This window comes from Schistocerca nitens, chromosome 5 (assembly GCF_023898315.1).
Source record: "Schistocerca nitens isolate TAMUIC-IGC-003100 chromosome 5, iqSchNite1.1, whole genome shotgun sequence".
Taxonomy (NCBI): domain Eukaryota; kingdom Metazoa; phylum Arthropoda; class Insecta; order Orthoptera; family Acrididae; genus Schistocerca; species Schistocerca nitens.
This window is the reverse complement of record NC_064618.1, coordinates 260,712,494-260,727,772: the sequence shown is the minus strand read 5'-3', so window position 1 is coordinate 260,727,772 and position 15,279 is coordinate 260,712,494.

Sequence of the window (15,279 nt, the reverse complement as noted above, 5' to 3'; positions counted from 1 at the left end):
AAGTTCACTAATAAGGTAAGGAAAGAGGAGGTTCTCCGTAGAAATGGCGAGGAAAGGAACATATGGAAACACTGATAAGAACAAGGGACAGAATGATACGATCTGTTAACGGATCAGAGGATACCTTCCATGGTACTAGAGGGAGCTGTAAGTAAAGACTGTAGAGGAAGACTGAGATTGGGATACATCCACCAAATAACTGAGAACTTAGGTTGCAAGTGCTACTCTGAGATTCGTGGAGGACTGCATCAAACCAGTCCAAAGACTGACGACGAGAACAAAGACGAACTGTTCACCAGATTAGTCACTAAGCACGTGTTATCGTATTGAGAAACACTGTTTCTGTAGGTTGAAGTGGATCCCATGCAGTTTCACCACACGGCTTAATGATACATTTTGTCTCGTCCAGCTAATTTGATTTGAAAAATCACAACGAAGTTGGATGTTTCATATGTGATAAGGTTTCGAAAAAGCATCCATTTATGGAATGAACTTCAGAGTGTAACTCACGCTCTCCTAAGTTTCGTCACAGAAATACCACCGTAAGCGCATCTGGAATTGGCTCTGCAGTCATTGCATGTTCTGTTATTACTACTGTTTGAAGCCAGGACCTCGAAACATTGTTGAAGTCAGTCACCGCGAAATTGTTCTAAGCGGAATCTATAAAAAACTTGACATTTACTGTTCCAAATGATAAATCATCAATCTCTTAACTTAACTGACTGACGATATTTTATTTTATTTTGAAGTAGACTACCTGACGTTTGAAAATGACTTGTCGGTTAGTAGTTGCTAATGCAAAGGAGTTTTGATAAGAACTGCCGATACTGAAGAAGTCATGAATGAGTAAATTTTCTAACGACTGCTTTACAGTTTTTCTATGTAGTCAAGATAACCGCTTAAACATCTTATTCTGTGTCAGTCGCTACGAAAATACACGTTCTTTCATTTTCTGTTTCAGGCTCCTTTGGGAGTTGCTGTTCCCACTGGTGACAAAGTAAGTAAAAAAGCTTTTTTCTAAATAGTAGATGATGTAAAGTTAGCAGAATGGTATCAGTTGCGTAAATTTCACATATGATAGATCCTAAGTACATCATGATTTCATCATCATATGGAAATTTGAGAGGTTGCTTGTGTTTCTCAGTAACTTAAGAAACCTAAAAGAACTCCGTACCAAAAATCTGAATAAAAATGAACTGGAAGGTAGGAACTACAGCATTGTTTATTAGATGTGAACTCGTACAGTACAGCAAAGATCTACAGAGAAGGAAATGAGACCATTAAACTATCCTGGAATACGCCTGAAGTATAAACATACGCCACGCGACAGCTAAATTTCCTACAACGTAGCGGAGAGGTCACTGTGGGCGTCCACAGCTTAGATACATCATAGAAGTATGTTAATTTAAAACAAAAACTCTATTAACATCTTCTAAAATGCTTTTTGTAGCGGCCTTAGCTGTTAATAATTCCTTTATTACACGAACGATTTCGCAGTGATTTACTCGCAACCTCAGACGTATACATCTATGAAAAGCACATTGAGAATTAGAAAATATAATAAGGGTAAAAAATAATACAGTTAAACGAGAAAGATTGATGAACAGTTGCTACCGTAACTAAGATGGGTAATTAAATATACACGATCTCCCAAGTTCGAATGGCGCTAGAATTGTCAGAATGACCCCATGTTAAATTAGTTTTGCTAGTATCTGTTCATCTATTTTTCTAGTTCAATTGCATTACCGTTTACTATTATTATACTTCTTAGTTCTAATTGCATTTTTCATTCATGTGCGTATCTGAGGATGCGGTTAAACCATTGCGAAATCGGTCGTATATGATCCTGAAATAAAGTAACTGTCAACATATAATGCGACTACAAAAGGTATTTAGAACATTTTAATAGTTATTTGAAAATTCTGTGACATATTTCTTTGACGGAATATTTTGCGACGATCTTCAAGTTTCTGACAATTCTGGTATTCCAGCATCCCCGTGACGTTCTCCCCTGGACCAAACAAACCCATGACGATTAGTGAAAGCATTTTCAGTATACGTCCAGAATGCCATGTTAGTCCTGTCTAGTGCGGGTCACACCGACTTGAACAGTATTTGGAATTGGTCACCTGAATGACTGGAACGCAGTCTTGTAGACTCATTGGATATCCGTGGTATTTTACCTATGAATCGAAGTCTGCCATCTGCTTTACCTACGACTAAGCCAATGCGATACTTCCATTTCATATCCCTAAAAACTGTTACAGTCAGTCGTTTCAATCGTTTCAGTCGTTTATGTAAGCTGACACACTGATACTATAGTCATAGGATTTTTTTTTAATAGAGAAGTTGCCGCGATGACGCTGCAGAACGTTTAAAGCAAGTTGCCAATACCTGCATCACTTTCAAATTTTACGAAGATCTCACAGAATATCTGTACAGCTTTTTTCAGACAATAGTTTACTATAGATAACTGTTATCCACGGGAAGTCTTAGATTACTATTTATATTGACTGCAAGATCATTAATGTACAACACGAACTGCGAGGATCCCGACACACCCCTGATGCACTACGCTGGTGTGACTTCCACACCTGTGGACCACTGTCCATCGAAGATAACATTCAGAGTCCTCCCCAACACGAGAATCCGCAATCCGGCACTAGTTTATCGCCATCTTATAAGAAACAGCTTTTCTGCTATTAGCAATTTCACTGATATTACAACAGGTTTAGTGTCACAATATTCCAAATAAGTATGAAATAGATTAATGTATACATGTCATCGGATTATTGTTAGTAGACTGCATTGCAATATAAAGTTTTCTTTATTTTAAGCCTGGACATGGACACGGACACGGAGATGGACTGCGATGACGATGTAAAGGAATTTCAAGAGATGCCGGAGAACGAAGAGGACGCCAATGCAGCTGAAGAAATGTTGGCAATCAATGTAAAGCTGAGTTTTTCGGCTAGTTTTGTAATGCCAACACCGAAGCTGTTCAGTTTAATGGACAGCTTACTTCCATTTGAAATAAATGGTGATTAGCGTTTAAAAAGTTTTTTTCTATCCGAGTAGTTAAGCATTCTCCGTCCATCGTCATCCACCATAGCCGAGGTTGCTGTCGCATGCCTCTGCTCGTCTCAGAGGTTCGAATTCTGGTGCTGGAACTAAAATTCAACTGCAGTATTTTACCAGTAAGAGCAGGAGATATGGTACAAGGTTCCTGATTACCTGCATTACGTTCCAAGACTTCTTTTATTGTGTCATGAAAATGCGCCACCACACCTAAACTGATGACAAGCTGTTCGAATCCAAGGCGGCATAAAAGGAAAGAGCCTGCCTCAACTAACGGGAGAGATAAACGTTAATAGGCCATCGGGATCTCAGATAAATTCCCTATTCAGTATTAGACCGTGGGAAGCCGTGCACTAGTTTCATACTAGCAGGGGACCACTCATTTGTATGGACACTGTGGAAAGGTCGTTGGAATCGCAACACTAATAATGAAAAGGTGCACTAAATACAAAACAAACATGTATTCTGAAACTGGAACTGAACAGAGCAATATTTAACTGAGTTCAGCCTTTGTGCAGTCACAGGGACTGCACATATAGGCTGATTCAACTGACTTTACCCATTGGTTTATGGAACCACCAGTGCCTTCAAGTACCACATTCTCTCGCCCACTATATAGCCAAACTGTTTGTCGGACACAAAAAATGAACATGACCCTTTTGTAGGAAATTTAATGCAATTAAATTTTGTAATGGGATACGTTTTCTCTAGAGGCCTTAGTTTTGGAATTATTCAAGTGTCGCGTCTCCCCACCGCACACTTTTTGATTTTATATGCAGTTTATGTTACATAACATTTCAATTAACTGTATATTGCTTACTGTTGCGAGTACAAAAGATAACATGCGATTCTCATTATTAGTTTCTGTAGTTGAAAAACTTCAACTTTGTGCACCTCAAATTGTAATGTGGGGATAAGCACAACACTAAAATATTTCTTGCTGTGAACGCGTGATCTTTAATTTGTAAACTATGTCCATATAACCTTGATCAGACCTGTTAGAAATGGAACACGGTATCATTACTGTAACTAATTATTATGAAATTAAACATGTCCTTCTCTAACTTCATCTCTGAAATGCACTGAAAAGTACTCTTGTTTACAAGTGCAGAAGTTACAGTGTGGTATGTTCGCTGAGCATAAAAGCTGCAGTGGATTTTTTTAACATATGAACACTATTGATCGCCACGACTAACACAAGAGCTTGAAACAAGAAATGAAATTTGATTTTAATATTATTATTAGCCAGAACTGGTTTCAGCACAGCAGCAAAGACAAAGAAAATCACACAAGTGAAGTTTTACCACTCTGATTTACGTAAATTATTTACGTCACTGAGATTGTAATAGCAGTTGCCTATGTCCACCTGAAAATGACATAATAAAATCCACAATTATCCTCTGACGTCTCCGGGAAGCTGAAAGAAATACTTTTAATGCACCATTACCTGCCTGCTTGATTGTGGGAAATCTTCTTTGATTCAATTATAATTTGAATTTGCCGCGGTAGAGGCTCCCGCGATCGCGGCACAGCTCTCCTTCATGAAAAATTCTAAATATGCTGAAAACGGCTAAAAAATGTGAAATGAAATACAGGGCAAGCTAGCAATAAATTATTACAAGTATTTTTAACTATTTCTATATTCAAACATCAACATAAATTCAAAGTACACTCTTTTTTATACATCAGCCTCCAATGGCGTCTTTCTCGAACTAAGAACAAAAGAAACCTAACCAAGCATTCAAGCGAGCGTCACAGCCTCTTACAACTTTAACGGCTACAAGAAGACGGAGAGAGTAACATTTAAGCCTCTACTATTTATAAGCAATTCAGTACGCTAATAAATATCTTTTTTTAATTTTTTCAGTTATCATCGTCTGCTTCGATTTCCACACTCGCCGATCACAGACGTTATTTGCAAAACATAGACACATAAATATTGCACGAACACAAAAATGAAAAATGATTATTTTCTTTTTTACAGACCCTACATAATAGACACCTTTTCATACAGAAATGAAATAATAATATTAGAATAATAATACAGATAAATGTTTCTTTTTTTTTACATATATCACATAGATTTTGCAAATGTCTCTCCAGGAGATATCACACAAGCCTGCAGCGAAAATACATTCCAACACTAAATTTAACAATGGTAAATTTCCTACGAAAGGACCTGTTCATTTTTCATGTGTGACTAATAGTTTGTGCATAAAAGCGGGAGAACACGAAATCTCATGTATCGTTTTTGAATGCATTGCGGGTTACATGAAACCTATAGGCTGGGTCAACTGAATCATAGTGTAGAATGAGCATTGAACATTTCGAACTTAACCGAGAACACATCGGACTAGATCTTGCTTGAAGATCTTGCAGAATGGGCCGATGCGGCGTTGGTCAGAGGTTTTGTTACGTAACTGACCGACGCTGCACACTAACATACGGACGCGTTCAAAAAGTACAGATGGTGCCAACCGACTGGCTGCACCGACAGCTAGGTCTCGCCTAATAGCTCACACAACTGGCCTCTTCCTTTCTGCCCCAGAAGTTCCCTGCCCTGTCGCCGCTGCAACCGTCAGAACTGACCTGTATTTATGTATGCAACAAGAAGACACTCCGTTGAAAACAGAATCTTTAACATTCGCCGAAATATACCACAAATAATTAATTCGTCTTAAAATTATTGCAGGCAAAATCTGTTTACAGATTTAGGTTCCTCTGCATGTGGAAAACTACTATCATAAGAGTCTTTCCTCTCTGTAATTACTTTAAAGCTTTAATTCACGCCTGAATTTTTTAATTGTTTCAAAAAGCATTTGACACGTAAATTATGGATACAATAGCAGTTTGTTCCTCATCAAAAAGTCCCAAATCTGCCACCTGATTTAGTATCAATTCATCATGTTCGATTTCATGGGAATAGTTCTGCCCCGCGGCCGTGATGTAATCCAGGACGAAGGTCACCATCGGTCGAATGTCATCTGTAAAACAGATGACATTACGACTAACACTGACCTTCTTTCTGTCATATCGCCTGATGAGCTGCGGAATCATCCTTTGCTTTCGGTATTACACGGCCGCCCACGTACTCGTCACGGCATGCGAGGGTTTGTAAGGCGATGTGTTACATACAGGGTGTTACAAAAAGGTACGGCCAAACTTTCAGGAAACATTCTACACACACAAATATAGAAAAGATGTTATGTGGACATGAGTCCGGAAACGCTTAATTTCCATGTTAGAGCTCATTTCAGTTTCGTCAGTATGTACTGTACTTCCTCGATTCACAATCAACATGTGTGGGCTGTCGAGAATCCGCACGCAATTGTGCAATCACGTCATCAACACAGATTTTCTGTGAACGTTTGGGCAGGCATTGTTGGTGATGTCTTGATTGGGCCCCATGTTCTTCCACCTACGCTCAATGGAGCACGTTATCATGATTTCATACGGGATACTCTACCTGTGCTGCTAGAACATGTGCCTTTACAAGTACGACACAACATGTGGTTCATGCGCGATGTAGCTCCTGCACATTTCAGTCGAAGTGTTCGTACGCTTCTCAACAACAGATTCGGTGACCGATGGATTGGTAGAGGCGGACCAATTCCATGGCCTCCACGCTCTCCTGACATCAACCCTCTTGACTTTCATTTATGGGGGCATTTGAAAGCTCTTGTCTACGCAACTCCGGTACCAAATGTAGAGACTCTTCGTGCTCGTATTGTGGACGGCTGTGATACAATACGCCATTCTCCAGGGCTGCATCAGCGCATCAGGGATTCCATGCGACGGAGGGTGGATGCATGTATCCTCGCTAACGGAGGACATTTTGAAAATTTCCTGTAACAAAGTGTTTGAAGTCACGCTGGTACGTACTGTTGCTGTGTGTTTCCATTCCATGATTAATGTGATTTGAAGAGAAGTAATAAAACGAGCGCTAACATGGAAAGTAAGCGTTTCCGGACACATGTCCACATAACATATTTTCTTTCTTTGTCTGTGAGGAATGTTTCCTGAAAGTTTGGCCATACCTTCTTGTAACACCCAGAATAAATGTGCACGCAACCATATCCATCCGTCGGAGGGGGCGTTAAGCCCAGGGGCCGTCGTGGTACCAGTCGAGAGGAGAACATTACATACCAGCAATATTATGTTATCATCGTACTACGTAGACACCACACTGTAAACACAACCCATCATAGCCGTCGCAACAGGTAAACTTGCGCCACCACTCTCACACCGCACAGAGAAGTGCCATTGTGTGCGGAGGAAGAAAAGCCTCTCGGAGTAGTTGGTTTAACGACTCCTAACATTACCGTAAGATTCTTCTTTCTGTGCTCAGAAGACGAATATTTTGTGCGTATCCAGTCTGATCGGCTTAGCCTCACTAAAGTAAACACCAGAAAACGACTGGTCCCTTTCTCGTGCCACTACGGTCATTACGGGTAAAATTGCTCACTGAAACTTGAAGAATTAGTGTAGAAACAGTTGCACCGGCGCTAGTGTGATTAACTCTTAATTTCACTTTCTTACTAAATACTGTCAACCTCAACTGTATTCACATCGTCTTCTCAAACTGGAGTGGGATAGAAAGCTTTGAGACTCCGAAACGACCTATAGATGGACCGTTTAAGGTTAGTAATGAAAGTAATAGCGAAAATTAATATGAGGAGGAAGAGCTCCTTACGACCACACAGATTAAGTAAATAATGAACACATGACTCAGAAGGATCGGGCTAGAATTCTCTCAATTATCGTGATTTTCTGAAGGGAATGTGCGATATTCACATGTACAATGTGATCCTAAGTATATGCACACCCCAATACCATAAATTTTTCACATTAGGTGCATTGAGCTGTCATCTACTGCCAGGTACTTCATATCAGCGACTCAATAGTCATTAGACACCATGAGAGAGCAGAATAGGGCGCTCACAGACATCGAACGTGGTCAGGTGATTGGGTGTCACTTATGGCATACGTCTGTAAGCAATATTTCCACACTCCTAAGCATCCCTAGGTCCACTGTTTTCGATGTGATAGTGAAGTGGAAACGTGAAGGGGACGTACAGCACAAAAGCGTACAGGCCGACCTCGTCTGTTGACTGACAGACCGCCGACAATTGAAGACAGTCCTAATGTGCAATAGGCAGACATCTATCCCGACCATCACACAGGAATTCCAAACTGCATCAGCATCTACTGAAAGTACTTTGACAGTTAGGTGGGAGGTGAGAAAACTTGGATTTCGTAGTCGAGCGGCTGCTTGGATGATTGAGCAGTAGAAAGACGTTGTGTGGAATGACGAATCATGGTACACAATATGGCGATCCGATGGCAGGGTGTGCGTATGGCGAGTGCCCGAGGAACGTCATCTGCCAGTGTGTGTAATGCCAGCAGTAAAATTTGGAGGCGGTAGTGTTATGGTGTGGTCGTGTTTTTCATGGAGGAGGCTTGCACCCCTTGTTGAAGAGCAATTCGGGGATGGCGATAGCATCTGTGAACACGATCAGGCAACTTTTCTTAATACACGGCCCGTGGCGGTGTGGTTACACGACGATAACATCCCTGTAATGGACTGGTCTGCACAGAGTCCTGACCGGAATCCTATAGAACACCTTTGGGATGTTTTGGAACGCCGACTTCTTGCCAGGCCTCACCGACCGGCATCGATACCTCTCCTCAGTGCAGCACTCCATGAATAATGGGCTGTCATTCCCCAAGAAACCTTCCAGCACATGACTGAACGTATGCCTGCGAGAGTGGAAGCTGTCAACAAGGGTAAGGGTGGGCGAAACCATATTGAATTCCAACATTACCGATGGACGGCGCCACAGTCTTGTAGGTCATTTTCAGCCAGGTCTTCGGATACTTTGATCACATAGTGTATATTAGAGTCTTATTCTCTAGATGAGAACTGAGAAGGAAAAAATTATCTAACGTAGAATCATCATCATTACGAGGTTTGTCCAGAAAGTAAGTCCTGATCTCTCACGAAATGGAAATCACGGTGTAAATCAGAAATATTTTATCTGAGACAGTTAGCTGCACCTTCCAGCTACTTGTCTACATAGAAGCCGTTCCAGCTTAATCATTTGTCGCAGCGTCGTACCAACTTTACAATACCCTCGTCACCGAACACAGCCCCCTGTGCGCCCCGCCACTCTGGCCTGCAGCTCGTTGACTGTGCGAAAATGTCTTCATAGCCAACTGTTCATGCCAGCGGAGATGAAAATCGGAGGGAGACACGTCCGTGCGGTATGGTGGGTGTTCCAATACTCCACATCGAAAACGCTACAGCAGCGTCTTCATTGCCTCTAGTCTGCGGCCGAGACCTGTCATGAAAAAAGAAATTCATGTTGCATGGTCGCATGAAATCATGCAAAATCTCTCGGCAGGTACCCATACTTTGGGGTAGACACTGTTTGCTAGGCATCTTTTCAATATCACTGTGCGCTCAGAACTGCAAAGAGCGAAGTGGAGGAATCGACAGCCTTACAAGAGACACTGCCCAGCACATCTGGATGAAGCTTAATCGGATTTTAGATGTGTTTTCCTTTACCGTGAGCGATCGGAACCTACTTTCTGGACAACTTATCTATTTTAACACACATAAGATCACATGATTGGCTTTCCCCGGTTATATGCTTGCTTACAAACGTGTGTGGAGAGCAGCTTATAACATTCTTTTACTAAATGCGTAGGACTCTTAAGAAAACCTAAAAGCGACTATGGGTGCATGTTCTTCAGCAGGAGAACAGGAAAACGATTTCGAAAGCAGCAAAATTTCAGTTTAGTTGTACTAGGACTTCCCTAGAAACTCCGCGTTCCACCGTAACAAATGCATTGCTGGAGGAAGACGCAGAAATAATCAGCACCATTCGATGGAAATAAATTTCACACATATTCCTCCTAGAAATAGATTCGCCACTGACCACCTAATAATATAACAAGTCGAAAGGGTGTCTTATGGGGAAACAGATGGACACTGAATACGTAGAGCCCAAAAACAAGAATAACGTACTAGCTTCCTAGGTATGAAGGAAGTCATTCGTTTTGCAGAAACAAGTTGTTGGTAGCAGTACACCAATGTAAAAAAATTATAGTACCAGTCTAAATATTCCATTTTCCTACAAGAACACTATCGTGATCTCAGTAATTACCGGGAAACTTCATTTCTGATCACTGAACAGAGTATTTAGAGATCTACAGTGACATCTCCAAATCCATACGTAATAGCAGAGGGCGCCGAGAATTCCTGTGTCGAGCTCTGGTTGCAAATAATTAGTTTCACATCCTACTGAAACTTCTAGCTTTCTGGCTAAATCCAGTGTTATAGATTTGCACTGCATAAAGAATAATACAGCAAAAATATTTAATTCTAATGAATTGCAGGTTTAATTCCAAGGTATGCCAACCACAGACAATTCTTCTAACCGACATTAGTAAAACCACGATGAAAATAACTGACAGATATCAAAATTACACAGCTGCTACCATACATATATTTTTGAATAGGTGTCGGGTATGCAGTGGAGTGTCGTCGCCTAAAAGGCGCGATATTTCGACAAGACGGCTTCTTGCCACTTCAGACGTTCCTGATGAGTGTGTAATATCTTCTAGGTACGGCCTTTTCGCACTCCCCCCCCCCCCCCCCAAGCCACCCACAGCTTTCAGCCAGCACCTCGGGCGGAGGGCTTGGTTCTGTGGTGGGGGAAGTACGGCGCTGGGTGTCGATCGAGAGCGTTCAGTAGCGGCGCGGCCGGCGCTGGGCGTGGATCTCTGCTGGCTTGGCAACAGTGCCTCTTTGCCCTCTTCAGATGTCGTGACGTGAGCAGACTTCAACGTAGACTATCGCTGTGCTCTGGTCACGCCAAAGGCTGGGTCCCAGGCCTTGCTTTATTGCAAACTGCTATCATTCAATAGTCCGTCAATCAGCCGGATCTCTACTGCTTGTTTGAGAAACCAGTCCCAGAAGGTGTTGGATGGTTGAAACAAATTGGTGTCGTCATAATTCTTAGTATGTCCGAGGGAACTGCAGTGCTCTTCCACAGGGAGCTTTGTTGGCTGAATGTTGTCTGTATGGCATTTATGCTCATTGAATGTCTCCTTACTGTCCAGATAGTCTGGCTTACACACATTTTCACATACTGGCAATGGATACGGTAGATTCCCGGTTTCCTGAGTCCTAGGTCATTCTTGACTGATTCTAATAAGGTTTTGGCTTGGTTGGCGGGCGTAACACGCACTTGACGTTACGTTTCGGGAATATTCTTGCCGTTTCTGCTGATGTGTTCTGGACGTATGAAATAACCGCCGTCGCAACCGTATTACATTCGTCCCCAGCAGGCTGTGATCTTGACTTCTTTGGTTTTAAGGCTGTTGCTGTAACCGTTCGTTCGAAACATACTGGTGCAATTCATCTGCGAAATGGTTACTGTCCGAGAGTCCGCCTGATTAGTTGGGTGGTAACATGGTTGCCTCCCGTGCAGCGGGCCCGGATTCGATTCCCAGCCGGGTTGGAAGTTTTCTCTGCTCGTGGACTGGGATCATTTCATCCTCACCACCGGCGCGCAAGTCGCCCAATATGGCGTCGACTGAAATAAGACTTGCGCTTGGTGGCCGAACTTCCCCAACTGAGGCCTCCCGGCCAACGATGCCATACGCTCATTTCCTCGGTCCGAGATTCCGTGTGCTCTGTGCACTAGTGTGCTTAGGACACCTTCTCGTTGGGAAGGAGAATTGATAGCTGGAGCTATCCAAGTACCGATCTGTATGACTATATGACTGTATATGACGGTTTACTGTAGACATTGTGACCTAGCGTGCCGTCTCATTTTAGTTTGACGAGCACATCCAGAAATGCAAGTTAATGGTTTTCATCTGTCTCAGTCGTGAATTCGATGTTCTGGTGCAACGAATTTGGTTGTTGTAGGAAGTCCTGTAGGTGGCTTCGTCCATGTGACCAGATTACGCATGTGTCATCTACATGTCTAAAAGAGCACTAGGGTTTTGTAGAAAGCCGACTGCAGGGCTTCTTCTTCAGATGCCTCCATAAAGAAATTGGTCACCACTAATGGTACTGGGCAGGCATTCACTACTTCATCTGTTTGTTCGCAATAATTTCCATCGTACAGAAAGCAGATTGACCTAAGCGCCAATCCAAACACTTTTGTTAACCCAGGGCCAAACTTTTCTCCTATGATGTTAGGCAATCTCTTAGCGACACCCTTGTGAAGAGAAAGTTCTGGAGCGTCTAAATGAAATCCACCGAACTTCGTAAGCGGTGCTGTCATTTACCTATAAAAGGACTGATCATCGTTGTCACGTGTTTCACTAATTCGTATGCTGGTGCGCCATTGTTTCTAACAACTGGACGAAGAAGAATTTCTTGCTTGGGACTTTAGGCAGCCCGTAAAATCTGGGTGACGTAAACCAAGTTTTTTCACCGTCTTCATGTCTAGGAATATGTATTGGAGAAGCTCGCCGATCTTCCTCTTCATTCGTTTGGGGAAATCGTCTTCAGTTTTCCTGTGTGTGTCGTCCTCTAATAATCGATCAATTTTTGTCTGTAAATGTGACGTGGTAGCAGGACTGCAAATTTTCTTTTGTCTCCAGGGAGAACGACCGTCTGAGAACCCTCTCGTAGCCGCTTAAAGTGCTTTCCGCTGTTCCTTGGAAATGCTCGTCTTCGGTGGAACTGCCCTGGTTAAATTCAAAAATGGCTCTGAGCACTATGGGACTTAACTTCTGAGGTCATCAGTCCCCTAAGACGTAGAACTACTTAAACCTAACTAACCTAAGGACATCACACACACCCATGCCAGAGGCAGGATTCGAACCAGAGACCGTAGCGGTCGCGCGGTTCCAGATTGTAGCGCCTAGAACCGCTACGCCACTCCGGCCGGCCCTTGTTAAGTTCAAATGGCTCTGAGCACTATGGGACTTAACTTCTGAGGTCATTAGTCCCCTAGAACTTAGAACTACTTAAACCTAACTAACTTAAGGACATCACACACACCCATGCCAGAGGCAGGATTCGAACCAGCGACCGTAGCGGTCGCGCGGTTCCAGATTGTAGCGCCTAGAACCGCTCGGCCACACTGGCCGGCGTATCTTCTTTACCTCGTCAGGGATGCGATATTCTGCTTCCAGAGCACCAAAACTTTGGTCCTTAAATTTTGATGTTTAGCTTATCGATAATCTCATTCCCGCTACTCTTTCTAACTTAGCTTTTATCTGTGCTCAATAATTGTTAATTCCATCCAACAAAGCTTGTAATTCTTCCTTATTTTCACAGAGGGCAGCAATTTTATGACATCAGGGAATGTTATCACTGATTTACTTTCACGTTTCGCCCTGAATTTTAATCCCACTTCAGAAATTTTCTTTTTATTTCATCTAGCCTTCTTTTATAGATTGGTTGAACAGTATAAGAGAAATAATGCGTCCTTGGCTTATGCCCTTTTTTAGCCGTTCGCTTGTCTCTTATTGTTCATTCTAGGGTTTCGTAAATAATGCATATTACCTTATTTTCTCTAGTGCTTATCCTTATACTTCGAAAGATATAACACGCCTTGCACCATTTTAAATTGTCGGAAAAGTTTTCAGTCGGGAAATCGTATTAAAATTTATTCATTTTGCTTCTTTCTTGCTTCCGTTTCTTAGAGCAACATCTGGACTCCTTCGCTGCTGCCGTTGGCGTGTCCTAAAGGAAATGTAACTGTCTAATGGTCGTTATCTTTCCTCAGTTTTCTTTTGAATTTCTACATACATTACTCTGATTTTCAACCTCGACACTTGAGCTGTGAGAGTTCTTTACAGTTATCTACTCTTCTGATCTTATGAATTGAGGGGTTTGGTGCAAGAAGGAGGCAACAGTTTGTGGCAAATTAAAAAACGTTTTAAAAATTCAGTTTTCACCAAAGCGAAAGAAATTGTAGCCTTGTTTTAGGCTATGGGGTATCTAATACTACTGACGAGAATACACACAAATGCATGCACTCATGTACGTGCAATAGGGTTTTGAATTTTGTAGCTGCCTCCGTTTTGCTCAAAAGTGAATGAAAAACTCTTTTAGGACCATTTGCTTCATAATTAATCATATATCAGTTTAAAAAACATTTATTAATGACCTCTTAGTATTTTGAATATGTTTTTGTAACTTGTAATGTGAAATATGAGGGATAATTTTATAAACTACGGATCTGATTAGACCTCTGACCTAGTCATCTATAAAGCTTTTTTTAACTCACTGTTGCTCTCGAAAACTTTTGAGCATGCCCTCGCACTAACCTCTTTCGAACTCTTGAGTTTAATACTGGGTTTCAAATATATTCGATATCGAGACCTATTTCTCGTCCTAACACGCCACCAGACAGATCCGTCGTTCGTTGAGGCCTTAAACATTCTGTTTCTACCCAATCGATCTCTTCTCTACGTTTGACAGAGGAATTACTTTCTTCAAAACTTATTTTGACATTCTGTATGCTGAAGCTCTCATTCCGACACCTTTTTCTTTTCATTTTATTCACATTTTTACTGCATCCATTTCACTTTAGCTTCGTTCCAAGCCTATTAATTTCATTTTGGGACTTAAAATTTAGTATTCTTTTCGTTTCCTTATCATTTTTCTTTCCTTCTTCTATGTACCTAGGTTTCTATGAAGGTACCTTTCTTGTTCCTATATTTGTCCGTTCAGCTTCTTATAACTCCTTTTTCTTGCCGATGTTTTCCCTCCTCAAATGAACTTCATGCTGTGGTATTCATTATCGTTATATCTAGAGCCTCAGAGTATTTCTAACACACTTCCATATTCCACAGTACTTAGCATCCCAGTTCCTTGCGCATTTATTCTTCCTGGCGATGATCTTAAACTTCAGCTTACTATTCATCAGAAATAAACTTTTATTTCAATCTATATCTGCTTTTAGCTACTCCTTACATTCCAATATCGGATGTCACAATATTAGTCTCACCAAACGGTCATCGAACTGCTATCTTCCAATGGCTCGAGGCCTTTTGTCAAATTACGTCCCATTCTTATCAAATGTTGTCAACCATTAAACACTAATACGGCAATTTCCCTTCAGCAAAATGATACAATAAATTTAAAAACAAAGACAGACTGCTTAAACAAATCTAACTTTACCGTGTGAAGTCCGAGAAATATCATAAAACACGAATATGTAGTTG